The 13,304-nt window shown below is 39.1% G+C and overlaps 1 long non-coding RNA gene across 1 annotated transcript; it reads left to right on the top strand.

Annotated features, from left to right (window-relative positions):
- Positions 1-1,303: 1,303 nt before the first annotated feature.
- LOC140327635 (uncharacterized) lies at positions 1,304-2,447 on the top strand. The gene is made up of 2 exons (XR_011920048.1): positions 1,304-1,746; positions 2,015-2,447. It is a non-coding gene; the product is annotated as an uncharacterized lncRNA (long non-coding RNA).
- Positions 2,448-13,304: the final 10,857 nt, after the last annotated feature.

The following is a 13,304-nucleotide window of genomic DNA, read 5'->3' as shown; positions in this document are numbered from 1 at the left end:
TAATTAGCAATAGACTTTATGTTCCAAATTTACAAATAACAATGACAAATCATACACTGATACATATTGCAAGTTCCAAGGTTAAGAGTAGATCACCTGTTTTTACAACCAGGATGTTTCTAACCTTTACCTATACATAGTTCTGTAATCTTAGAAACAAGACACGCTAGTGGAAATAACAATGACAGATAGAAAAATGCTACATGCCTCTTATCCCGACGCGTTTCACCTATTGGCTTCTCCAGGGGTATCGCTGAGGACGCTTAGGCTATAAAGTGAGTAAAGAAGAAGTGAACAAACTCTTTGTAAGTTTATGTAAGATAATAATACAAAGGTCAAATGTAACATACTGCGATGGAATGTGTGTCCTATATGTCATCAATATTGAAAATTATATTACATTATGCCACAAGGTGAGATGATATACTGTTAATCCTTTGAAATACATTGTATCCTAAACATAATTGAATTAAAAAGTGAGACCTACTTTATTTCACTGACACTTGGAGTATGTTGGATTTCCAGCAGGTAAGAGATTTTTAGGGCAGGTAGATCCTAAAAAAGGAAATCAAAGCATTAGGTATCTATTTGTATATTTGGACATTTGTGGGTGATTATGAGGAGTAGTAAAGGAGTATTATAATCAGACAGAATAAATTTAATTTACTATGTGCTATAAATGGAAATGAGAATAAAACTTACTTTATTCAAATAGTTATTGATAGATGAAGTGTTTCAAAGGAAAGAAAATCAATGTAAGTGATGCCTAGAAAGGTCTCTATAAATTATATATATATATTAGATGTTCTATAAAGGGGGGTGGGTTTCAAAGTGAAGAGGAGAGAAAGATAATAATGATGACAGTTATTTGTTTAGAGTACAGGCAGTCCCTGAGTTATATTGTAATAAGTGCAATTAGGACAGTTGTTTGTCTCAACATATTTTTAGGCAGCGTGGTGTCAGTTACTGTATAAAATCCCCACTGTCAGTTAATCACAAACAAAGCAAAAAAAACGCTTTATGGAGCCTAGACATTCATTAACTTTTGTGCCTTGATATGCAAAAAGAAACAACTGCAGAGTTTGTCTTGGTCATTAAAGAGTTACAAGAGGCTGCAAAAAGAGCTCAGTCCTTCAGATCACCCACAACTTCAGTGTTTAGCAAAAGTTTTCTTCTGCAAGTCATGCAAACCGCTCCCTTCCCCCTTTCAAGCCTCTGTCCTGCACACCAGCAGCAGGGAAGCCCGTTCGTATCTAGGAGTCATCTGTATGTCAGATGTCCTTAACTCGGGGACTACCTGTACTGAAAGTACTCTTATCCTTGTGGATTTTTTATTAAGTGGCTATTGGATAAAGTGGGGATGGTTAGGCTACGTACACATCAAATGATTCCCATTCACAATGAATAATCATGATCATCTCTAACATTTGTACAGCAGTCCTCTAACGTCATTCATTGAATTCAATGGCAGTATGATGAATGACCATCCAGCAATGACTGATGTCCACACAGCGGGGTGAAGCTCGCTCGTCCTCTACCCTCCATCTCTATAGAACAGGAAGAAATTTCTGCCATCTAAAAAAACGAAATAAAGTGATTGAAATTGAATATTTTTGAGCCATCCCAAGATTAAAAAGAGGAAATATCCAATAAAGACACCAATTACTGAACGACTTTCTACAAGGGGAGTTCCCCTCACTTTGGAAGATTTCCCTAAACTTCCTGTAGTGTCTCCGGGGCATGAAGGTAAATTTTCCTAATTGTTTCCCATTACACAATAATAATAACCAATAATAAATTAAGGTATTTATACTGATAAATAATACAGATCTGCATTATGCATGTCTTTTATATCTGATATCATTCACGTGGCTTTTTAAAATGCTTTCTACCTGCTATGATGCTTTTTCCCACAAAAGTTTGCTCGGGTAAATATTATTTTAATAAATGAGTTTATTATCAGAGCTTTTAAATACACAAAAACACGATCTAATGAATTATCTTCTATAAACAGATGGTAATATCAGAGGCCTTGGAGAATACACTAAGGAACATAACGAAACTCAGTTACTACCCATGGGGTGAGGCATTGGAATCTTCTTTCACCATAAAACCACATCACAGCTTGAGTATTACATTTTGTACGAGTGCCAGTATTTTTATATGTTCTGTTTTTTGTACTTTGCAATGATCATCTATTGAACATCACGGCGGGTGAATAAATATCTCATTATTAGCTGCTACTTGCCAATTTCATATAAAGAATTGAAATGCTATTTCACCCCTAGTTGCATGGGTCTTAATTAAAGCATACCATCGTACTCAAATATAAACCTGAAACGACAGGAAAACTGCATTGATTAGAATTTAAACCTAGAGAACAAAATGCAGCCGACACTGCTAAGACAGTAAATAACATAAATGCCAATAAAGTTCATGTGAGTTAATACATTCATGATGTTTTATTTTTAAAACACTTTTATAGGGGAAAATAAGTAAAATTGCATGGTTTTAGTCTTTTTATCATTTTTTGGGGGTTAAAGTTATTTGTACTTTTGAGTTGGTTATGATGGGTCACTTGTGCCTAAATATTATTTGTTACTGTTGGTCACCAGTAGATGGTGCTGTGCCCTAATGTAAAGGGTTACAAACTTGCGTCTTATGTCTCTGAAAGCATGAGTTGGTTACATTGTCTGCATGAGGGCACAGTACCATCTACTGGTGTGACTCGAGAAATTTTTTTTCTAATAGCATTTCAAGTCAGAAAATCTTGGTTTATACTCAAGTATACACAATAAATAAACACACTATGTTTTTTTCCTTTGCAGATTGTTATTAATAGATTATGTGACGAATAAGGAGTCCAGCATGTGAATATAAGATGGGTGGGGGGGAGGAACCAACAAAGGCAAAATGTTTGTGTCACAGATACCCACAGGTTTATGCGATCTTTGCACCCTTTAGCTACTCTTAAATACCCCTGCAGCTAGCAGCTCTGTTCATGAATCTCCAGGTTTTTGTGTCTTCTTCCTACTCGCATTATGTAACTCCTTGCAAAATAGTCTCCATGCCTCAAATGACTAGTATCCATTGCAGACACACTCCATCTGCTGGTAGAGGTGGAAACATCATCTGAGATACCTCAGCTGTAGCACTCCCTCTGGTGGTAGGTATCAGTACCTATCTGTTTCACAATCTGCCCAATCATGTGATCATCCCTTTATAGGAAAGTTGCCTGAACAAGAAATTTACAGTTTCTGTCTCAAGTCTCTGAATTCCTGACCATCAATATCCTGATTATTCTTAACTATGGCTTGGCTTCACATACTGGTACAGCCCCTTTGTCTGTCTGGTATCTGCTCCCGGCTCTGTTCTCATTTCCCCTGACTGCTGCCTGCCATGACAATGGCTCTGATGTATTAAAGTTCTCCAAGGCTGGAGAGAATGCACTTTCATCGGTGAAGCTGGGTGATCCAGCAAACCTGGAATGGATCCTATTCAGGATTGAAAACATTTGCTAACAAATAGCGAATAACTTTTAAGAAATACATTCCAGGTTTGCTGGATTACCCAGCTTCACTGACGAAAGTGTATTCTCTCCAGCCTTAGAGAACTTTAATAAATCAGGGCCAATGTTTTTGCAATGTTATGCTGTACCATGCTTATACACATGTGCAAGGGTTGCAACCTGGGCACCCAAAGTCCATCACCCCTTGCAGGGTGCGCTGGTGAAGCCGTAGGGTGGTGCCTTAGACTCTGCTGCTTGCCAATAAGGATGAGCGAGAGAGAATATTAGGTTCGATCTTGCGGCGAATCGGGCCTTTCTCGCTTAATGAAAATGTCGGTGAGAACGGCCTTCTGATTTGCTAAGAGGTCGAGCTCTCGCTGAACAGAGGATTTCCAGGCCTGCATGATGCAGCCCTGGAAATCCTCTGCGATCCCCGGGCACTAGAGGTTAATTAACCTCTAGTGCCCCGGGGATTGCACACTCTTCTCAAGGAATGCAGCCACAGCTGCAATCATTGAGAACATTCCCAGCACAGGAGAACCTCCTGACATTGTAATATAAGTATCTCTTACAAATGATATATTTGTATCTGTAACATGTATCATTAGTAAGAGTTACTTTTATTACAATGTCAGGAGTTTCTCCTTTGCCAGGCATCTTCTCAATGATTGCAGCTGTGGCTGCATTCATTGAGAACAGTGTACGATCTCCGAGGCACTAGAGGATAATTAACCTCTAGTGCCCGGGGATCGCAAACAGGAGGGTTCCCAGGGAATTCTGTGAATCCTCCTGTTACAATTTCCTCGATCTTCCGATGGTTTCACAAAATCGGTTTGCGGAACATTCGTGGAACCATCGAAAGTTCAAAGAAATTTTAGCAAGAATTCCAGAGCCGTTCTCACTCATCCCTACCTGCCAACCCTCGCCTTGCCAAGTGGCCCGGTGACACGGAGAGTCCACCATCCCACCAGAGTGTTCCATAACAGTTTACAGATTAAACTTCTACTTTTAGAAGAACTATACTCACCTAACCTCCAGCAACGCCACTTCTGTTTGATCCTTCCCTATATTAAACATTTGAGATCATCGTCCATCTTGATTGGCCAAGCTGATAAGAATTATCCCCAAGAGTTCCTTCATCCATGAATTAGCCCATATTGTACTCTAAGCTGCACATGTAAAGATCAACGGGCAGTAAAGAATCCTTTATTGAAGAACAAAATATGTCTGTAATAAAATCTTCCCTGATTGTACATCGTAAATTCTAGGCTAAAGTTCTATTTTATTGAGAAACCTATTCATGCTTTACTGTATGGAAAGTATAGTTAGGAGCAATCGGTATTTACTATCTGCATACTAAATGAGTTGAACCTTATATACACACAGCAAGGAAAGAATATATCCATAGTAATATAAATATCAATAACATATGTGCACTTATGCAGCTTCCTGCAGGCTATCTGATAGATGATATATGTTTGCACTTTATATCTGTAACCTGCAGGTAGAATTATCCAATAAACACTTATAGTGTCAGCCTTTCACCTACTGCCACCTTACAGCTCACCTGACTGCTCCTCCTCATCACCCCATTACCCACCTTGGGGAGGGCTCTGGTGTCTTTGTAATATTAATCTCTTCAAGAAAACATTTGTCTATTCAGACAAATATTCACTTCTTAACCAGGAGAACAACTTGTGACTGGGTCAAATATTTACACTGAATGATGGCCCCTGGAACAGATTTATCATTTCAGATTTATTATTTCTGGCCAGCTTTCCCCTTATAATGTTTTAAAACATATCAAACAAATAACAAAGGGGGCATTTTATTTGTATATTTATTTTCATTTTTATATGCTTTCAAATGATATCCAGGTATATTAGAAATAGGCAGTTAATCTTGCAATTTGTGAACCATTATTATTATATATATATCATTCTTCTGTCAATTTGCTCTAGATTCCTTAAATAAAGCTCCCCAAGACTGGAAGCTGGGTGATCCAGCAAACCTGGAATGGATTTCCTAAGTCATTTGCTATTTGTTAGTAAATGTTTTCAACTCTGGACCAGATCCATTCCAGATTTACTGGATCACCCAGATTCACTGATGAAAGTGTATCTTCTCCATAATATTTATTTGCTATTCATATCCTATGAATATCAGCTGTGCACAATTGACGATTTACGGCCACTAGGTGGCAGAACGAGTCATTGTTTTAATAGGAACTGAAATAAGAACTATAGAGAGATCAGACAATCAGCAAATTTCAGCCGAATTGACTGGGGGAATGAATTAAAAATAGAGCCCTTTGTGTTGCAATTAATATTTTACATGTTATCGTTCTTGTCAACATTTCCAGGTTCATTCATAGGTTTTAACATTATGTTGTAAAATCTTAAAATGCATAAATTATAAAAATCAATGTAAAACATAGGGCATGATAATATTTTGGTGCTGCAAAGCAGCATATTCAGTGCTATGGTCATGTTCATTTTAATGGGTTGGAATGCCCAAAGAAGTCCATTTGAATGCAGGAAAACACGTGTAGTGAAGTTTTAATGCCTTACCCTTAAGCTGCAACCTGTACCAGAAAAGGGTGCAAAGCCAATGAAAATTAAGCAGAATTAAAGGCTTGGCCTGCACATTGTGAATATTGGCTGATGTCAATGCATATCACCATGTGCATGAAAACACATGTAAACCCATCTTAATAAAATGCACCAATAATTACATAACAAATACAATCAGATATCAGAATAAGAGTAAAGAGGATGTTTGGTTTCATGAGATACCTGGAAAAAAATGTAATTATCTATTTTTTCCCAGTCATTTAAATGGTCATATATTGTTCTGACTGATATGATATCTGTACATTTCATTAATGGAAAATGAATCCAGCAACAAAAAGTTTATTATCAGTCTTTTATGAGGGCTATAGATACAGATTAGACTTAGCAATGGCTAGGTGAACAGTTAAATACACAATTGGAATATATGTGTAGAGATGTTTATCTACAAGAGAATTTGCAATTCAAACAAGCCAGATCAGAGATTTACACAGCTCTGCCAAGACACTGTTAGGTTGGTGACCTGTCTTTCCCTGCTATAGGTAAGCAGTGCAGCTTGGTCACCTTCCTGCCCCCAAACTGGGACTGGCCAGTGAAAGAGCAAAAACACACCAATAAGTTCACCTCTCTCCTTTTTCTCCTCCCTGGGCTTATGAGACATGTCCATGGTATCTTAGTAGTATGGGCCCCCTTGGGAGTCTGGAGTCTCAGATAGTGTGACCTGATGCATAGTTGTAAATTTGCCACAGTTTGCACCCTATTATTATTCAGCAATAAATGTAGCAGAAAAACAGGACAGTTTTATTATAACACCTCATTGTAATGAATGAAAGCCAACACTTTTCAGGAGTCATGCACTCCCTTCATCAGGGCTGGATGGCAATGACTGGTACTGAAGATAGCTGACTTCATAAAAAAGGAGGAATGCCAAGATTTAAGCAGCCACAATGAAGTGATAAATCTCCCTTTTAGTTGAAAAGGTTGTATGGTCATCATGAAATGGTAATATTGTAGTACCCATTGAGAGGGCGATGCTTGGACCAATGAACGCATGTGTTGCAATTAGGTTTTTAGAAGACAATGTTTTGCCATCTGATTTTGCCATCTGCGTTTAAGATGTAACTTAGAACCACTTATAGGTAAAGCTTGTCCGTGATATGAGATTTTTGTGCTTGCCTATATTAAACACAAAGGATTACACAATATTTGCTTGATAGGGTAGGTTTCCTTTATAATCTTATAATTGCAGGTTTTACAAGTACCAATTTATTTCCTGAAATACAATGTAGGTTCTTGTCATTTGAGAAGATTGTATTCCTGGGATTGGTGAAAGCTTTCTTGTATATTACATTTCTGAGACACATCTATGCTCAGTCTATTTGTACAGGTGGCACAGGAAATGTCTGAAAATGGCTCCATTCTGTATATACAGTATATGGCAACGCAAGCAAATGTCAGCTTGCTTCCAGATGTAGTTCACGTGCATTTACCATCAGTCTGAGATGCTTTTGAGATCTATCCCAGCACATTGACAAGTGCATTCAGCTTGCAGTTGACTTCCTCTAAACTGCTTCAATCTGTTGCAGGCTGCTTTTGGGCTCCCATTGACTTACATGGGGAAAGAAGCAAGTTCTGATGTGAACAAAAGCTTGACTCAAGCCTTTATCCAGGCTTGTTGCAACTAAATGTCAAATGCCACCTTTTTTATTCTATTTTATTCCTTAACTCCTTGTAATGATACATTTCTAAGCCAAAACAATTTATGTTTGGTCTCTTTTTTTCCAATCAATACAAAGTTGCATCAGAATTCCGTGCAAACTCTATTCAAACTAATCCATACTTGCTTGTTTTGCACAACCTGTTTAAAGAACTCACACAACCTTTGAAACTTGTGCACCTTAATGGCACATTTATGTTCATTGTGTAAGTTTTTAGCAAATTACAGTAACTTATACCTGTTGCTTTTCCATTCATCCACCAGAACGCTTAGGATCAGAGTACATTTGGCTCCTAGTGTCCTCTACTAAATTGAAGTATTACCTTGCATGTTACTGGGTTAAACTGTCCTAGTGAGGTTTTGTCCTTGACCATTGAATCATTGAACTTTGAAAAAGTGTTACAAAATGTGCTCTCTCTCTAGATATATTGCCTCTTGTTACTACAATCAGTATTACACGGAATATGCTGAGTGGTTCTTTCCTTCTGACCTATCCACTGCAGGAATTAGATTTTTGAAATACCAGTATCTGGTTGGAGCAGGGTTCCTTGACCCCTTTTGTCTGGATTTATATATCTAAATGCGGTACATTGATTTACATGAAATATAATATAATGATTACTTTGTATTGGATTCAATACAGTTATCTTGTATTGAATCCAATACAAAATATTTTGAAATTCCTGCCATGCTTCCGCACGCACCAACATCACTAGGAACTCCTGGGGAACGTCAGTGCACTTACGGGGGGACAGATTGGACGAAGAGGATGCGGCCAGATGATGGCAGGACACTGGAGGACGCAGATGGGACCAGGTAAGTTTATATTTTTTATTTTTTAGATACCCCGAGAGTGGCTCGGGATTACCGCTATCAACTGTTTTTTTTTTACTCAAAGCCACACTTAGGGTTACCGCTCAGGAGGTTAACACAGTGGACCAATTGAAATAACTTTCAGGTCTTCAGGAAAGGCCTGCTATAATTTCTATATCCACAGCTTACAGTATATTAGCATGGTGGTCAGTGTTAAAAATGCCTCTTCCATTGCTAGCCATTGGGAAGAATGTCATCCTTACAGATAGCCAAAAGGATCATTGGGTTCACTTACACTGACCAGAGGCACAAACTGCTCATTGCTCAAGAAACCTCCAGAAACCAACCAAGATAACCTATTGTATGTATATTCCTACAAGCTTAGATTCTGCAAAGCATGCCTGGTAGCTGTGTGCAATGACTTCCACTAGATGGTAATGTGGAACAAAACAATTAATCATACATTCTGCATAACTGAATGCCATGAACCGGCTTCTCAGTTCTCTAACAATCTATTTGACTTTCCAGGTTTGCAGGGTAGGGCCGGTTCTATCATAACAACTTGTACAAGGTATTATAGACTGCCTAGGGTGAGGCATATATATTGCGCACAAGAATGTGGACACAGGGTTGTGGTTAACACATTTGTATACACATGCAGGGGATTTATATCTGCTATATATAGATTTATATACCATAAAAAATGAAGTTCATAGATTAAGGCAACTGTCTACCTAAAAAAATGTAAAATCCAGTATCTGCAAAATAAATAATATTAAAAAAAAAAAAAAAAAAAAATATATATATATTCTGTATCGCTGCCTATGTCACCTAAATACTTTTTTTTTTGTTAAGCTTGCTGAAAAATGATCAGAATTTGACATTTTAGTATGAAGCCACCCAACACCCAGAAGGATCAAACTTCTGACACTCCCAAAATGTGCTGCAAGCTGAAGATCTATCAGCAAGCAGAGCAGTATGATGGTGTAGGATACATAATGATTTCCTTTGCTTTTTTTAATAATTAGTAAGTCACTTCATAGAAAAAGAAAAAATATATTTAAATAATTAACAGATATATAAAGTGCTATATTATGTGCTACATCCCTCACCTCTTAGATTGTAAGCTCTTTAGGGCAGGGTCCGCTCCTCCTGTGTCTGTATCTGTCTGTAACTTGGTACCTCTATTTAATGTACAGCGCTGTATAATATGTTGGTGCTATATAAATACAACTTGATAATAAAAACATCTTCTGTAGAGCTTTGCAGACTCCAAATCATGTCACTGTGTGAGCTTTGTGTGGATTCACCTTTCAGATAAAGAAAAATAAAGTAGGACCACTAAGGATTCACCAAGATCTCTCCATATGATTCTTTTCACCATGGGAGCCTGTAGGTCCATCTTCAACCAATACTTTTATTTTTGTTTTGGATAGGAAAAGAACAATCCAGAACTTTTTTCATTTGATCTTTTTTACTTTTTAAACAATGTAACGTCATGGTGGACTTCTGTCTCACCTTATACTCCAAATTGTTATAACTGTAAATCAGAACAATCTCAAGAAGGGTGCAGTATTGTAACAGAAGGAAGGTAGGGAAGACTGGCCACTGAAGAGCTCTTCCTCCGCACAGACCCATATTCTTAATACTTTTTAAACCTCACAAGGTTGCTTTGATCTTTATGCTTTGGTAATTATTAATTGGTAATAAGTACAGACCATGCTATTCAAGATCAGAGGTATAATGTTCAGTTCCTCTCTATATAGTATTCTGTTTAAGGTGTAATAAATATCCATTGTCCATATCAGTGTTTCTCATCCTGGATTCCTCCTAAGGTTGCTGGGGGTTCCTTGAGCATGTTGAGCCACTCAGATCACTTACCACTGACACCAATGACATTTTTGGCTATCTGTAGGGATGACATTCTTCCTAATGGCCAGCAATGTAACAGGAATTCTTCTTAATGACCATAAATCTAATATACTGTGAGCTGTGGATATATAATTATAGCCGGGGATCCCTGAAGATCTGAAAGTTATTTCAAGGGCTAGCACAATGGCTCAGTGGTTACCACTCCGGCCTTTGCAGTGCTGGGTCCCAAGTTACAATCTTGGCCAGGACACTATCTGCATGGAGTTTGCAGGTTCTCCTCGTGTTTGTGTGGGTTTCCTCCGGGTACTCTGGTTTCTTCCTACATTCCAAAAGACAGGCAGCTAGGTTAATTGGCTTCCCTCAAAATTGCTTAGACTTATAACTGAGAGACGTTAGTTTGTGAGCTCCTTTGAGGGACAGTTAGTTACATGACTATGGAATTTGTACAGCGCTGCATAATACGTTGGAGCTAAATAAATACTGTGAAATAATAATAAGGGTTCCCCATGTTAAAAAGGTACAAGAAAAGCTGATTTACTGTTCATTCCTTTGAACTATCTAGGGAGATTTCCTCTCACTTCCTGTCCCCATGGTAGTAAATCATAGGACACGTAGTAATGGGTACAGACCCAAAACAGTGGGGGTAAGACAGAATCTCTGTTGGGTATTTTTATTGGGCAGAAAGTAGAAGAAGAGTGTGAAAGTGAAAGCCTTAAAGCTGTAGCTGTTTTCAAGCAATCTGGAGAGAATAATTATTCTTAGCTCTCCCAGGAGTGATGGATGAAAGTTAGCTCTAATTCAATTAGAGACCGGGGGTGCAGGGAGGAAAACACCAAAACCAGAACACTTAAAGTACAGACTTTCATACAAACTTTTAGTTATTAAAAGTCCAATGCGCTTCAGGGATTCAAAGAGCCCCCCCTTTATCAGGGCTTGGTACTGATGAATAGTGTTTTCTGGATTGATAATTGGAGAGGTCTTAAAGGGTGATTAATATGATTGTTATATAAACCAGAATCTGGGCCAATCATCAGATTATATACTGCTCTGGAGGCCTCCAGTTTTACCAGTCCATTACTTGATTTGTTCAGCAGTGCTAAACCCTGATGAAGAGAAGCTATTTGAACTCCCAAAATGTGTTGGCTTTTCATATAACAAAGGTTATTACAAAAAATGGGTAATTATTTCCCTCCTAATGTGTCCTGCTTCCCCACCTATTAGATTGTAAGCTCTTCAGGGCAGGATCCTCTCCTCCTCCTGTGTCACTGCCTGTATCTTTCTGTCACTTGTAACCCCTATTTAATGTACAGCGCTGCATAATATGTTGGTGCTATGTAAATACAGTTTAATAATAATAATAATAATATTTGCTGTCTGTGCCTTCTTGTTCTGGTAACCCTGGTTCTCATGTTTCTTGTCCTGGCATCACAAGGATTGGGATAGTTTCAATTAGTCTGTTGGGTTTCCTGTTGGGATAGATGAGTCAGAGGGGTTTATTGACACCCCAAATGCACCCTGCTCCACATTTCTATGTGGGAGCATGCATTCTGCATTTCAGTGCATGGGAACTTATTTTGGGAAATGCGTTGGAGCATCGTAGGAGCAGACTCATTTCATGAATGATGACTGACAGACCATATTTATGAGTTAAACAGCAGTGTGGGAATTTTTCTGAAATGGGTACAGTCAGGTCTCCTAGATTGTAAGCTTTTTGGGGCAGGGTCCTCTCCTCCTCCTGTGTCACTGTCTGTCAATTGCAAACCCCTATTTAAAGAGGAACTAAACTGAAAAGTGCCTAAAAAAAAAATATCCACTTACCTTCAGTCCCGCAGGGCAGTCCGATCCATCCGGGGGTGTCTTGCATTGGGTCCTCCATTGTCCTGGCATCCATCCCCAACAAGCCCAGTGCTTCGGACCCTGCCGTCTTCTTCTCTTCTTCCTGGTTCTTTTTCCTACTTTACCCGACCCAGGCGTGAGATCAGGTGATGTAGGTTGGAAAAAAAACTTGATGATCTCACTGCACATGCATGAGATCGGCAAATTTTTCACTTTGCACGAAAAGGCTCCTTCTGCACATGCCCGAGATACTCGGGCATGTGCAGAAGGAGCACCCAAGAGCCTCCTGGGTTGCGTGATGTAGGTATCCCAGGAGGCTTTGCGCTTCTATTTATTCTGCATTGCCTAGGCAAGAGGTCGGCAAACTCCGGCCTTTAGGCCAGATACGGCCTAACCAGTAGTCCGTTCTGGCCTAATGCCCCCCTGGTTAATCGGCCTAAACCTAGAAGGCAGGGGTCGGCATAACACGGTCCTGGAGCCACATGCGGCTCTTTAGCCTCCTTGTTATGCATTAACACTTCCGCTGCCAGGTAAGGGGACATTTCTCTCCTCCGTATGCATTCCTGGTGGGGGCGTAGCCATCGTCGGGAGATTTGAGACTCTGGCCTAGTGGGCCTTCTTGACCTCCTGAAATGGCCTAGTAGCCAAAAAAGTTTGCTGACCCCTGGTCTAGGCAGGGGAGAAATAGGGGGTGGTGCTGAACCCTTTCTACCCTTGTCTACCCTTTTATGTAAAGTGAAAATTCTGAGTTTAGGTACACTTTAATGTACAGATATGTTTGTGTTATGTAATAACTGTTTATTAACCACCTAACCGATAACCCCAACCTTGGTATGGGGTAAAAAAAGTTACTATTTTCGATAACCCCGAACTTTTCTCACTGTATGTAAATACAGTGAGAAAAGTTCGGGTTTATCGATCACTTACCTGGTCCCGCTGCGATCGTCCATCCGTCGTGTTCCAGCGTCGTCCTCCAGCGTCGGGTGTC

The sequence above is a fragment of the Pyxicephalus adspersus genome, chromosome 3 (assembly GCF_032062135.1).
Source record: "Pyxicephalus adspersus chromosome 3, UCB_Pads_2.0, whole genome shotgun sequence".
Taxonomy (NCBI): domain Eukaryota; kingdom Metazoa; phylum Chordata; class Amphibia; order Anura; family Pyxicephalidae; genus Pyxicephalus; species Pyxicephalus adspersus.
The sequence above is the reverse complement of the archived record's forward strand: the minus strand, read 5'-3'. Positions and strand labels throughout refer to the sequence as shown.